Below are 14,289 nucleotides of genomic sequence, written 5' to 3'. Positions count from 1 at the left end.
ACTCCTTTAGAACCTCGTTTATCTCCTGTGGGTCCATATATAGACACCATTGCTGATCTTTAAGGGACCAAGTTCTCTCCCTAGTTACTCTTTTGTCCTTCATGTATTTGTAGAAACTCTTTGGATTCTCCTTAACCCCATTCAACAAAGCTATCTCATGCCCCTTTCTTGTCCTCCTGATTTCCTCAAGCATACTCTGATTGCTCTATACTCCTCTGGGTGTTCACTCAAACCTGCTGTCTATACGCTTCCTTCTTTTTCTTGACCACAACCTCAGTTTCTGTAGTCATCCAGCATTCCTACACCAACCTGCGGTTCACCCTAATAGGAACTTACTGTCTCTGGACTCTCATTATCTCATTTTGGAAGGCTTCCTACTTGCTAGTCATCCCTTTATCTGCGAATATCCATTCCCCCACCCCAATCAACTTTTGAAAGGCCTTGCCTAGTAGTGCTAAAATTGGCCTTACTCCAACTTAGAACTTTAACTTACTGATCACGTCTATCCTTTTCTATAATTATTTTAAAACTAAGAATAGAACTACGATCACTTGCCCCAAAGTGCTCCTGCACTGACACCTCAGCATGTTGGCTGTCATTACGAGGGGATTTGAGTACACGGCCTTGGTGAGGCTTCGTCTGGAGTATTGTGTGTAGTTTTGGTCTTTTTTATCTGAGGAGGGATAGTCTAGTTGTGCAGGAAGTGCAGTGAAGATTTACCAGCCAGATTTCTTGCAAGGCAGGATTGGCATTTGAAGAGAGACTGGATTGATTAGATGATTGCGCATAGAATCTCATAGAAACCTGTAAAAGTCTAATAGGACTAGAAAGGGTAAACACAAGAAAGATGTTCCTAATGACTGGGGAGTTCAGAACCAGTGATCACAGTCTGAGGATACGGGCGAGGCCATTTGGGATTGAGATGAGGAATTTCTTCACTCACAGAAGTGTGGGCCGATGGAATCCTCTGCCACAGAAAGTGGTTGAGGCCAAAATGTTAAATGTTTTCAAGCAGGAGTTGGATATAGTCCTTGATGCTAAAGACTTTGAAGGGTAAAGGGAGAAAGCGCGAACTGGGTGCTGAGTTGGAAGATCAGCCATGATCACTTTGAGTGGCAGAGAAGTCTGAGGGCCTACTTCTGTTCCTACTTTCTGTTTCTAGGACAGTTCTATCACTGTCACTGGATTAAAATCCTGACACTTCCTCCTTAAACAGCATTGTAGGTTTACTTACCTGCCAACTCGCCAACACATTCATTAGCAGATGTGCAGGTGAACATCTGCTTGATGTGGAAATTTTTCTTGGGGCCTATGAATGGGGTTGAGAGGGGAGGTGTAGGGGCAGGTGTAGCACTTCCTGCAGTTGCAGGGAAAAGTGCCAGGTGTGGTGGGGCTGGAGGGGAGTGTGGAGCGGACAAGGGAGTCATGGAGAGAGTGGTCCCTCCGGAAAGCAGATAAGGGTGGGGAGGGAAAAATGTCTTTGGTGTTGGAGTCGGATTGCAGATGGTGGAAGGGTTGGAGGATCATGTGTTGGATCTGGAGGTTGGTGGGGTGGTATGTCAGGACGAGGGGGATCCTGTTTTGGTTGTTATTGCGGGGAGGGGTGTGAGGGATGAGTTGCGGGAAATGTGGGAGACACGGTCGAGGGATGTTCTGGACCACAGAGGTGGGGGGAAGTTGTGGTCCTTGAAAAATGAGGACATCTGAGTTGTTTGGGAGTGGAATGCCTCATCCTGAGAGCAGATGCGGTGGAGGCAAAGGAATTGGGAATAGAGGATGGCATTTTTGCAGGAAGGTGGGTGGGAGGAGGTGTGCTCCAGGCAAATAAAATTCTGTCTTCTATACAAAGGAATTTAAGCTCTTCACTTTCAAAAGATCCAAATTGTGAGCAAACTTTAGGTGGAAAGGCAAGTTGCAGGAGGGATACAAACAATTTAGAGGAGCATTGATAGATTAAGTATATGGGCAAAATGTTTGCAAATGGAGTAAAATGTGGGAAAATATAAAGTTCATTTTGGAAAGCAGAGCAAAAGGAAAAGTTATTTAGATGAAGAAACAGTGCAGAAAGCTGCAATAGAAAGGGACTTTGGGATACTTGTGCATGAAATATTGAAAGCTAGCACACACAAGTGCAGCAAGTAACCAGGAAGGCTCGTTGAATGTCAGCTCTTATTTCAAGGGAGTTGGAGTGTAAGAGTAGGGAAGTCTCATTGCAACTGCTTAATTTCTTGGCCAAATCACACCTTGAATACTGTGGGCAGTTTTGATCCCCTTATTTAAGGAAAGATACTGTTTCATTGGAGTCCATTCAGCGGAGGTTCACTAGGGTGAGTCCGAGTATGGAGGAATTAATTGTCTTTTATGTGCAAAGGTTACGCAGGTGGGACTCTATTCACAGCTCCTCAGATTTTGAAGTAGCCCACTTCACACTACTGGACACCAGCCATATAAAGACTGTGGCTAGAAAAGCACATTAGAGGCTCGGAATACTGCATCAAGTAATTTACCTCCTGTCTCCACAAAGCTTGGCCACTATCTATAAGGCACGAGTCAAGAGTATGATGCAATACATCTGACTTATCTCGATGAGTGCAGTTTCAATAACACTCAAGAAGCTTGACACTGTCCCTGACAAAACAATCCACTTGGTTGGTACAATGTTCAAAAACATTGACTCCCTCAACCACCAATAATCAGTTGCAGTACTGTGTACCATCTGCATGGTGAACTGCAGAAATTCACCAAGGCTTAATACACAGCACCTTACAAACCCACAACCACTTCCATCTAGAAGGACAAGGGCAGCAGATACATGGGAACACCACCACATGCAAGTTCTCCTCCAAGTCACTCACTAATCACGACTTGGAAGTATATTGCTCTTCCTTCAGTCTCACTGAGCTAGCATATTGGAATTCTGTTTCAGTGACATGGGTCTACCTACAGCTCGTGGACTGCAGCAGTTCAAGAAGGCAACTCACCACCACACTCTCAATGACAGCTAGGGCTGGACTATGAATTCTGGCCCAGCCAACAACATCCCATCCCACAGCTTGCTCTGTACCCCTTTCCTGGTGATACTATAATTTTCCTGAATTCTCTGCTCATTCTATTTCCTGAGTTACAGCTGTTCAAATAGTATTGACATCCTCGATAGTGAAGACTAATGCAAAATACTTGTTCAATCCATTTGATATCTTCTTGTTTTTGATAAGCAATTGCAGAGACTCATGTTCTACGATTTACTTTAACTTGCTTTTCTTTAAATATTTGTAGAAACTCTTGCTAGCTTTCTCTTGTACTCTACTTCTTTTCCTCCTTATTAATCTTTTTGTAATTTGTTGTATTTTACATTCTGACTTGCCACCATCTTTGTGGAATGAAATGCTTTTTCAATAAGTTTAATACTGTCTGTAGTTTTTGCTTAGTTAACCACGGATGGTGGGCCCTTCCTTTCAAATTTTTATTTCTCTTTAGAATGTTCCTATTTCATGTATCCTGAAATATCCCCTTAAATGTCTGCCAGTTTATCTCTGTTGACATGTACGTTCATCTAATTTGCCAATTCACTTATGCTTTCATGCCCCCTTAATTGCTGTTATTTAAGTTTAAAATACTAGTTTTAGACTCACTTCTTTCCCTCCAATAAGACTATACAATTCAACTGTATTTTAATCACTGCCTGGGAGCACCTTCACTATAAAGACGCTATTAATCTTATTTGATTGGGCAATAATGTATTTAGTAAAGCCTATTGTTTGGCTTCAGGAAGTTTACTGAAAACATTCTGTGAACAGCTCATGTAGACTGTCTTTATCTATCTGATTTTTAAAGTCTACGTTTAGGTTAAAATTTCCCACAGATGTCATTGAAGATAATTTACACATAATCATAAAGGGACAAACTGTATTTGTAGCAAACATGCAGTTATGGCAATGGTGTGAAGAACTCCACAAGGTATAGTTTTATGTTTGTACTTAAACAACAAACATTTTCCAACAACTCCAATTTTACTTTTACATCCTGACCTTTCATGACCTTGTCATCACCATGTCTAACATTTTCCAGTCTCTTTACCTTAATAGCTTTCTGTTCCTCAAACCTTTTGTCTACTTCTTGTCTCCCATTTCTTATACATTGATTGCTACACCTTGAGCCAATCAGGCTCCATTCTCTATGACTTACTTATTAAACTACCTGGTTGGATGCCTTCTGCTTCTACACAGGCAGTTGCTGGAATTTGAGTTCAAAGAATAAAATCTGGAATTACAACGCTGGACTGAGTAATTGTGAAGCCATCATTAATAGCCATCAAATGCTGTCAGGTTCACAGTTGTCTTTTAGACAAGGAAATCTGTTGACCTTTTAGACAAGGAAATCTGTTGACCTTGCTTGATATGGCCTACGTATTGTTCCAGACCCACAGCAAAGTGGTTGACTCTTAACTGCCCTTTGAAGTTGAGAGCTGAAATATGTAGGAATAATTTCCACGGTGATCAGTCATTTCTGGTCAGTAGTTTGGATGAGACTAGAAAAGTGTGGCTAATAAGTTTGCAGCTGACACCAGAATTTGTAGTATATTGAAAACGAAGAATGTTATCACAGTGTACAACAAGATCTTGATCAGCTGGGCCCATATTATAAGGAGTGGCAGGTGGAGTTCAATTTAGGTAAATCGGTGTTACATTTTGGTAAGGCAGACCAATGCAGGGCTTACACAGTTAATGGTTAGACCCTGAAGATTGTTGTTGAACAGAGGGCCCTAGGGGTGTGAGTTCATAGTTCCTTGAAAATGGTGTCACGGGCGGACAGGGTGGCAAAAGAAGGCATTCGGTATGCTTGCCTTCACTAGTCAGAGCTTTGAGTATAGAGGTTGGGACATCATGTTACAGCTGTACAAGTCTTTGGTGAGTTCACTTTTGGAATACTGCACACAATTCTGGTCACCCTTTTATAGGAAGGATGTTGTTAAATTGAACAGGGTCTAAAAAAGCTTACACGGACGTTGCTGAGACTGAAGGGTTTGAGTTGTAAGGAGAGGCTCAATAGGCTGGGACTTCCCCCTCCCCACCCCACCAACCATCAGAGGCTGAGGGGTGATCTAATGGAGGTTTATAAAAATATGAGGGCATAGATAAGTTGAATAGCCAACGCCTTTTTTTGAACGGTCCAAAACTAGAGGAAATAGGTTTAAGAGGGGAAGATTTAAAATGGACCTGAGAGGCAACTTTTTCACACAGAGGATGGTGCTTGTGTGGGATGAGCTGCCAGAGGAAGTGGGAGAGGCGGGTACACTTAATGCCATTCAGACATGAACATGAATAGAAAATGTTTAGAGTGATATGAGCCAAATGCAAGCCAATGGGACGAGCTCAATTTAGTATACCTGGTCAGTACGGATGGGATGAACTGAAGGGCCTGTTTCCATACAGTATGGTTCTATGATTCTCAGTGGTGGACCGGGCTGATGGGGCTGAATGGTCTACCTCTGCTCCTATGTTCCTATAAAACTATTCAGTTTAATAGCAACCTGGGCAACAAATGCAGGCTTTGCCACTGGTGTCTGCATCTTGTGAAATAAAGAAAACAAATAACCACCAGCAAAACATCAATTTGAAAATAAAATCAAATGTTAATATATTACATAACAACTGTTGAAATTTATTACATAAGTATGTGATAGTCATTCGATAAGTCTATATACAAAGATTATAAGTGCTAATTTACATACTGTCAAGTCTCAGAAGTTAACGTTTTCCTTGTATGTTGTGGCATGACATTTTAGTGGAAAGTTGATGATTTAGGAAATTACTGAATTCTTTTAATTCTACTGTAATGGGACTCTAAATATTGTATATGTCAATACAAATGCAATTGATTTTGTTGCTATGTGACTGCACGACCTAATAAATAAATTAGTAAGAGAGAATCTCCCGAAAACCTGAATGATTTTTAAGGTTGAAAGATACCAGAAAGCGGCAAACCAGTTCAATCTACAATTATTGCACGTTGTTACCTGCTTGCAGTTTTGTCCCTCAGAGGTGGAGTTAAAAACTTAAGAGAGAATTCAGAAGCTGCGATGGCTTCTTCCAAGTGGATGAACAGAACAGATTCGAGAAGAAGGCCTTGGCACCTTTTAACTCTTTTTTTAAATAGCACTGCATGTTGTGCATCATTGCCTGGTTTCAATACAGCAGCCCGAGGTTAATTTCCCTTTTCTCCTCATCTTGTTGAGAATCTTCATGCGTCTCATCAGTGTTATTTTTGGTTATTTCACAGTTTAAAAGATCAAACTTGAGATGCTTGCAATGTTGACTTTTGATGAATCACTGTCCCACAAACCAAAATCAATTATGCTGGAATTCCCTGTAGATGCTGGTCTAATGTCTTCCTTACTTTGGAAACCTTGCATCTTAACACCTTTTGACGTCCCATTGTATTGTCAAAGGAGGTATTTGAAGTCCTACTGGTTCATTTTGTCATTAATATTGAGATAAAATAGTCTGTCTCCTATTGGCTCGCAGTGAATTAAGTCATGTGGCTCTCAGTTGCCATCTTTATGGAGTTTGTTTTAGTATAATTGTACATTTGTTCCAATTATGTAAATGAAAATTGTAGCATATGATTTGGCATAGAAGTTTTTAAAATAAGCAACTGTACTATTGTGCATTAGACTTAATGGTCTTCTCATCTGCTTAGCCTAAAAGTCCGTCTCTACAAGCATGAGTGCATTGTGGTTTCAATTTATTCTTCTTAGGTTCACAAGGAAGAGGTATTAGAAATCCAACAAAGTGTGAAGATAGATAAGTCCCCTGGGCCAGACGGGATTTATCCTAGGATCCTCTGGGAAGCCAGGGAGGAGATTGCCCAGCCTTTGACATTGATCTTTAACTCAGCATTGTCTACAGGAATAGTGCCAGACGACTGGAGGACAGCAAATGTGGTTTCCCTGTTCAAGAAGGGGAGTAGAGACAACCCTAGTAATTACAGGCCAGTGAGCCTTACTTCAGTTGTTGGTAAAGTGTTGGAAAAGGTTATAAGAGATAGGATTTATAATCATCTAGAAAATAATAATTTGATTAGGGATATTCAGCACGGTTTTGTGAAGGGTAAGTCGTGCCTCACAAACCTTATCAAGTTCTTTGAGAAGGTGGCCAAACAGGTAGATGAGAGTAAACTGGTTGATGTGGTGTATATGGATTTCAGCAAGACATTCGATAAGGTTCCCCACAGTAGGCTATTGTACAAAATGCGGAGGAATGGGATTGTGGGAGATATAGCAGTTAGGATCAGAAATTGACTTGCTGAAAGAAGACAGAGGGTGGTAATTGATGGGAAATGTTCATCCTGGAGACCAGTTACTAGTGGTGTACTGCAAGGGTCGGTGTTGGGTCTACTGCTGTTTGTCATTTTTATAAATGACCTGGATGAGGGTGTAGAAGGATGTGTTAGTAAATTTGCAGATGACACTAAGGTCAGTGGAGTTGTGGATAGTGATGAAGGATGTTGTAGGTTACAGAGAGACATAGATAAGCTGCAGAGCTGGGCTGAGAGGTGGCAAATGGAGTTCAATGCGGACAAGTGTGAGGTGATGCACTTTGGCAGGAGTAACCAGAATGCAAAGTACTGGGCTAATGGTAAGATTCTTGGTAGTGTAGATGAGCAGAGAGATCTTGGTGTCCATGTACACAGATCCTTGAAAGTTGCCACCCAGGTTGACAGGGCTGTTAAGAAGGCATACAGTGTTTTAGCTTTTATAAATAGAGGGATCAAGTTCCGGAGCCAAGAGGTTATGGTGAAGCTGTACAAATCTCTGGTGCGGCTGCACTTGGAGTATTGTGTACAGCTCCGGTCATCGCATTATCAGACGGATGTGGAAACTTTGGAAAGGGTGCAGAAGAGATTTACGAGGATGTTGCCTGGTATGGAGGGAAGGTCTTACAAGGAAAGGCTGAGGGACTTGAGGCTGTTTTCATTAGAGAGAAGAAGGTTGAGAGGTGATTTAATTGAGACATATAAAATAATCAAAGGGTTAGATAGGGTGGATAGGGAGAGCCTTTTTCCTGGGATGGTGACAGCGAGCACGAGGGGGCATAGCTATAAATTGAGGGGTGAAAGATATAGGACAGATGTCAGAGATAGTTTCTTTACTCAGAGAGTAGTAAGGGAATGGAACGCTCTGCCTGCAATGGTTATAGATTTGCCAACTTTAAGTACATTTAAGCTGTCATTGGACAAGCATATGGACGTACATGGAATAGTGTAGGTTAGATGGGCTTCAGATTGATATGGCAGGTTGGCACAACATCAAGGGCCGAAGGGCCTGTACTGTGCTGTAATGTTCTATGTTCTATGTTCTATGTAATATCTTGAAGACTCTGTGGCGGGTGGTAGATTTCTGTCAGCAGCAGGCTGTTCCCAAGAGCACAAAAAAATAAAAATTTATCACTTGCAATGCCTGGCTTTGTTCTGATTCGTACACAATACAATTAAAATTTAAAATACCAATGGCGTGCAGGGGACACGTGATTCCACAATTGAGAAGCTTTTCAATGTGAAACAACACAGCAGCTTAGAGTTGTCAAATAGGATGGTCAAACAGGAAAGCTCCACATCACAGTCATACGCTATAAAGGGCATTATCTGAAATCACCCTGAGTGAAGTAAGTCAAATGGTCGGGGAGTTCAAAACCCAATAAGGGCTCTGCTAGTCAACAGCTGGAATTGGGATCCCACATTGATTGTACTGACACCAAATCTTACAACTCTCATTTGGTTCATCCCAAGCAGCTCCATGACGCTGGACGGTCTGTTTGCCGGGACGTACACTGAGACCAACATCAACTGTGCCTGGAGGACCATCAACACGGTGAAAAACGCTCTTTGTTCCACCCGAAACTTGCTGGTCTTCCTATTGACCCCAGCTGAGTGTTGCAGACTAGTACATTCCGAGGTCCAGCACTACGTGCTATGAGGGACGCAGTAAAGCTTGGGGCAGCGGCCACCAAGTCACAGTGGGGAAAGACCACTGTGTAAGATCTTTCTGCCAAAGCAAAACGGGAGGCCCATTCAATAACCAGACCCTGCTGATGCCTCAGCTAAATGCCAAGAGGTTAATTGTAAATGTAGAGAAAGGCAAACACCAATGTTTATTTTATTCTCTGTAAGTAATAACAGTATAAATCTGAACGGCCGCATTAACTGTGTATTTACATTAAGATTTCCTTCTATGAATAAAGTATATATTTGCAAAATGAAAAGCTCTCATATATTTACTTTGTCTGACAGTTCTCTCCAGCCATCTCCTCACCATACCCAGGACAAAAAGCCCTTCCCTGATCACTCTTCCATGTCCCCAACCTCAATGTCAGTCCTCCCCAGATCTCTCTTCCATTCTTTTGTGCCTTTAATTCTACTCTGCACTCCTCCAAACCTCTGATTCACTCTTGCTCTTTCTGAGCTTCTACCAAACAATTAAAGAAGGAAGACTACTGGCTTTAAACACGAGTGGGTGGGTAATAAATGCTGCCCCAACCAGTTAAACACACTTAATAATAAAAACATGCTAATTTCAAACAACTGTGAAGCAGATGCCACAAGATTCTAGTACACCACTGAATTTAGCTGGAACATAGGAAACAATTCAAAAAGATTTCTTTAATTAGTATTCATAGAATGCAAATGTATTGCAAGTGTGAACCAGCTGCAGGCTGGCTTGAGGCTCCACATGCCTCAAACACACCATTAACTTTATCTCTGCATTTTCCCACCTTCGGGAAATCGAAAATTCGCATCCCATCTCATTAAATCATTCTGCAAGCCACTTTTTCCGGCTCCATAAAATTTCCTGTTGTGTTTTTTTTTAACTCAGGGAGTGGATTGAGTCAGCACATTGCCCTTTCAAACCTACCTTCTGTTTCACAACCTTCACAGGGGATTAGAATCTTAAAAGAAACCTAGTGCAAATGATTATAGCTTGAGGCTGCCTTAGTGAACTCTGTAGAAAACAAGTATTTTCTCCATTCACTGACTACAGTTTCAAATGCCAGTAACTAAATTTATCAACAGCAGAGTGTTGCATTTTAACAGTTATCCTATGTGCTGAATTGAGAGACACTGATCTAAGAGTCACAAACCTATAATGACAACCATCACCAATTGCAAGAAAATCTCCTGTTTAGTAATCATGCCATAAATTCATTGTAGTTATAAAGGATTGTGCCTTCAGGTCCACACTCCATTTGAGGTAGCCCAGGTATAACACTGGGGGTAATTTTACTGCAGTGAATTGAGTGAGACTACTGGAAATTCTCATCTCTGAATTCCCATTTTCCAATGGCCATAATTGGTATTTCCCTCTTAACCAAATACATTTAGATGAGATTAAAATAGTTAATCCAACGAAATTCATATATCTTGCTGTCTGTTTCTCAATAGCAATTAGTGAAGTTAGTCCCTATGTTCCAATGTGCAAAATTGAAATGTCTAAAATTCCGTTTTTGTTCTAAAGGGAACAAACTGCACATTAAACTTCTCCCTATTTCTGCAGTGATTTACACAGTTTGCAATTTTTGTGAAAAGGACATAAGACAGAGGGGAAAAAAATCTTTATCAGGACAGTGAGACAATGTTTCGACCTTATTAGCTGCAGATTTTTCTTATTCCCTGATGCTATTGCATCAATTGTCAGGTGCTGCAGGATTATTTATTTTAATCCAAAACTTGACAGTTACAAGGATGATTGAACTCTCAAATATCCGAGTTACATCAGACATCAAAAATATGCAATATATTGATCTATAATGAACAACTTAACACCTGAGATGCTGCTTGGCCTGCTGTGTTCATCCAGCCTCACATTTTATTATCTTGGAATCTCCAGCATCTGCAGTTCCCATTATCTCTTAACACCTACACTACCATGTTTGCAAGGTGTAATGGAATGTTAGATGCACAGGCTGAATTGACCCAGCCACTGCACACTATGGGTGATGGCGAGCTAGTTGGGAAAATGTGACACAATTGGAAAAGTGAGATTCTTGACATCAGGAAACAAAGAATCTGATTTCTAACTCACAGTTTGAACAGTTTGCTCATTGCCCACTTTCAATGCCCGGCGCATTGAACAGTGAGCACCCCTCCACTGATGGCTTCCAGCCTCTATCTTTACATCCCAATGAGCCCAAAAATTTTCAGCTTACCCTGGGAGACTTCGAATCTCTCAAGGCTCCCACCGAAACCCCCACCTTCCACCTAGCCCCTGGCATGTGAGGCGATCATGCCAGGTGTGGTTATACACTGACTTCCCCCACCCTTTGATGTCAGGGTGGTCCTGACCATGGGTGAAGCCCACTCCCATTAGAACCACTTCTAATCCATTCTTTACCATATTCTCACCTCTTATATGGTGATGGCCTCCTTCAGAATTGTCATGTCCTACTACCCCTCCAAACTGCAGCTACAACTCCTGAAGAACAGATTGCCAGCCTCCGTCCCATGGCACCATTGTATTCTCACCAACCCATACTCCCCTTCCCCCTTAGGTTTTGTGGAAAGACCTCAAGGACTGAACATGGCTCACCTACATGAGTGACCTAACCAGATAGTCCCAGAAGAGAAGTGCTCAGATCCCTAGCTGTACATCTCCCCAGCTGTGTTCGCCCTGTCCCTCAAACTAGCTGCTGCAGAGTCACAAGATTGACTGTGACCCAGTTCCTGGATTGCAGGCATGCAGACACACACACACACACACACACACACACACACACACACACACACACACGCCCACACACTTATACATACTCACACACACACACACATGCATGCACGCACACACACATATACACACTCACACACACACACACACATACATACATGCCCACACACATATACATACTCACACACAAACACACACACACATACATACATGCACACACGCATATACACACACGCGTGCACACACACATATACACACTCACACACACACATATATACACGCTCGCACACACACACACACACACACACACACACACACACACACACACAGACAAACACACACGTAAATATACACCCACACACATAAACACACACACTGACATACACACACACACACAAAACTCATGTGACAAATTTATTAAAACTCATAGTGAGAAACCCTCCATGAAACTTCACAAAATTAGTATTTAACTGATTTTTGCTTAGGTAAAATTCAGTCCACGTCACCTAATGTGCAGTTATCCCATATTGATTCTAATCTCTGTAGTGATAAACCAAGTCATTATTCCATCCCATTGAATTCCCCAAAGAATTCCCTGTTCCAACATCTTTAATATCTTTCTTTCCAAAGGGGCTCTGAACTTATGTTGACAGCATTTACAAATTGTTTAGTAAATGCATTTTGTCATGTCAATTGCCACTAGACCTTTGAGGTGTTTGTTAAATCATGACAGTGAAGTCTTCAATTCTTCCTTTTTCAATGAGTCTTAGAGCACAAACGTGTCCTGTTGCATGGACTAACAGATATAAAAGGGTTGAAAACATAGCTTACTGGAAATCAAAGCTGGTCAGCCAGCATCAGTGCACTGATGAGGAGTCATCTAAACTGGAAACTTTAGCTTACTCTCCTTCCATGGATGCTGCCTGACCCACAGTGATCTCCAGCACTTTTGTTTTCATGACAAATTCCAACATCTGCAGTAATTTGCTCCTAGTTATGAAAGGGTTTATCGATCAGTTCAGCTGAAGCTCTGCCCTGGATTGCATATAACACGGCCACTAGATGGAGTATCAATCAGCTCAGGGCTGTTAGAGGCAGGTCAGACAGACAGCATCCTGGCAATGGTGTCCTGATGGAGACATACTTGTTCTACTATCTCATGTTTACAACAGGTCATATGGCTAAGAGACGACATAACCTGTATCTCGAGACATAATAAACCCCACTCTGTTCTAAGACAAGAGTCTGTTCTTCTGAGACTAATTTGTGGCTGGGTCTCCAGCACAGACTTCTGAGCAGATTATCGGCTGGCATAGGAAGGAGAGTTGATGGCTGTATGCTGTCCTAACCACAAGTCACCAATGATTTGTACCCAGGCATTACATTACATTATAAACGGATGATAATGATGGCCCTGTTATCACTCTTTGATTAATCAAGCCTTTCCATTTTTTTCCCTTATCCCATCTACATTAACTAACTTTGCTTTCCAAGAATCATCATGACTTAACACAGCTTCTCTGGGTGATTGTTGCTTTATTTAGCTGTCTTTTATGGCAGCGTGCCTCAAAAACATGTCATGGCTTGGAGAATTTTCTTTTCAGTTAGCTGCGGAAAGGCAGCTTGTTGCATTTAGCAGTGTGATTTTACTTTGAAAAATCTTCCAGCCTTATAAAGCAAGTTGATAGAATTTGAACAACTCTTGGTTGAACTACTGTGTGTTCGATGACAGGAGTACAGGAAGGCATGCCAGAAACAGCAGGTATACCCAAGAATAAGGTGCCATCCTAGAGAAGCCACAATGCAGGATTAATTGTATGGAAAATAATTGAAGAAAAATGCATTCATATAATCAATAGATCAAATGTGATCTCAGCAATCCTGCCACAACCAAGTTTCTTTGTCAGGTTTGTCCTAATGTCAAACCTATTTAAACTTGTTTGGGTAAAAATAGGAGGCTGAATATTGATGTGGTGAGCTTGATCGTTAACACGGTATTTATCAAAGCACTGGCCACCATCAATTCAATTCACCCAGCGCTGCTTGTGGAAAGCGTGAAAGACAATGTGAGTTGCTGCCAATGTTGAGATGGGCCTAGTGCACTTGTCATCCATTCTGCCGCACTTATGGCCAACGTGCATACCATTAGGTACAAGATTCTGGCCCAAGTACATAACAGTTTTATTCACAGTGTTTAAAATGTCAGCTCCGTGCTTTCAGTTATTTGTTTCCAGAAACATTTGCGTCTTGACTCTTTTTTGGGAACAGGAGTACCTAATCCAGCACAGCCAGCATCAATTGTAAACGGACTCACATAAGCAATTGAATACAATGAAAACCTTTGATGATATGGATCAACATAAACCAGGGCCTGCTGCTCCTGTATTAGTTTCCATTTCAAAGAAAAAGTAAAATTTGGCTCCTCTATACAAAAGCAGATATATTTATTTTCATATCTTTGCTTCTAAAGTGTCCCTTGAAACTGTCAACAGTGTGGGTTCCCGGTATAGGTCTCATCTTGTGAATACAATATCTGCTGGCTTTTTTTTTCGTTTTGATAATTTGGTATTAAG

The sequence above is a fragment of the Stegostoma tigrinum genome, chromosome 3, assembly GCF_030684315.1.
Source record: "Stegostoma tigrinum isolate sSteTig4 chromosome 3, sSteTig4.hap1, whole genome shotgun sequence".
Lineage (NCBI taxonomy): Eukaryota > Metazoa > Chordata > Chondrichthyes > Orectolobiformes > Stegostomatidae > Stegostoma > Stegostoma tigrinum.
The sequence above is the reverse complement of the archived record's forward strand: the minus strand, read 5'-3'. Positions refer to the sequence as shown.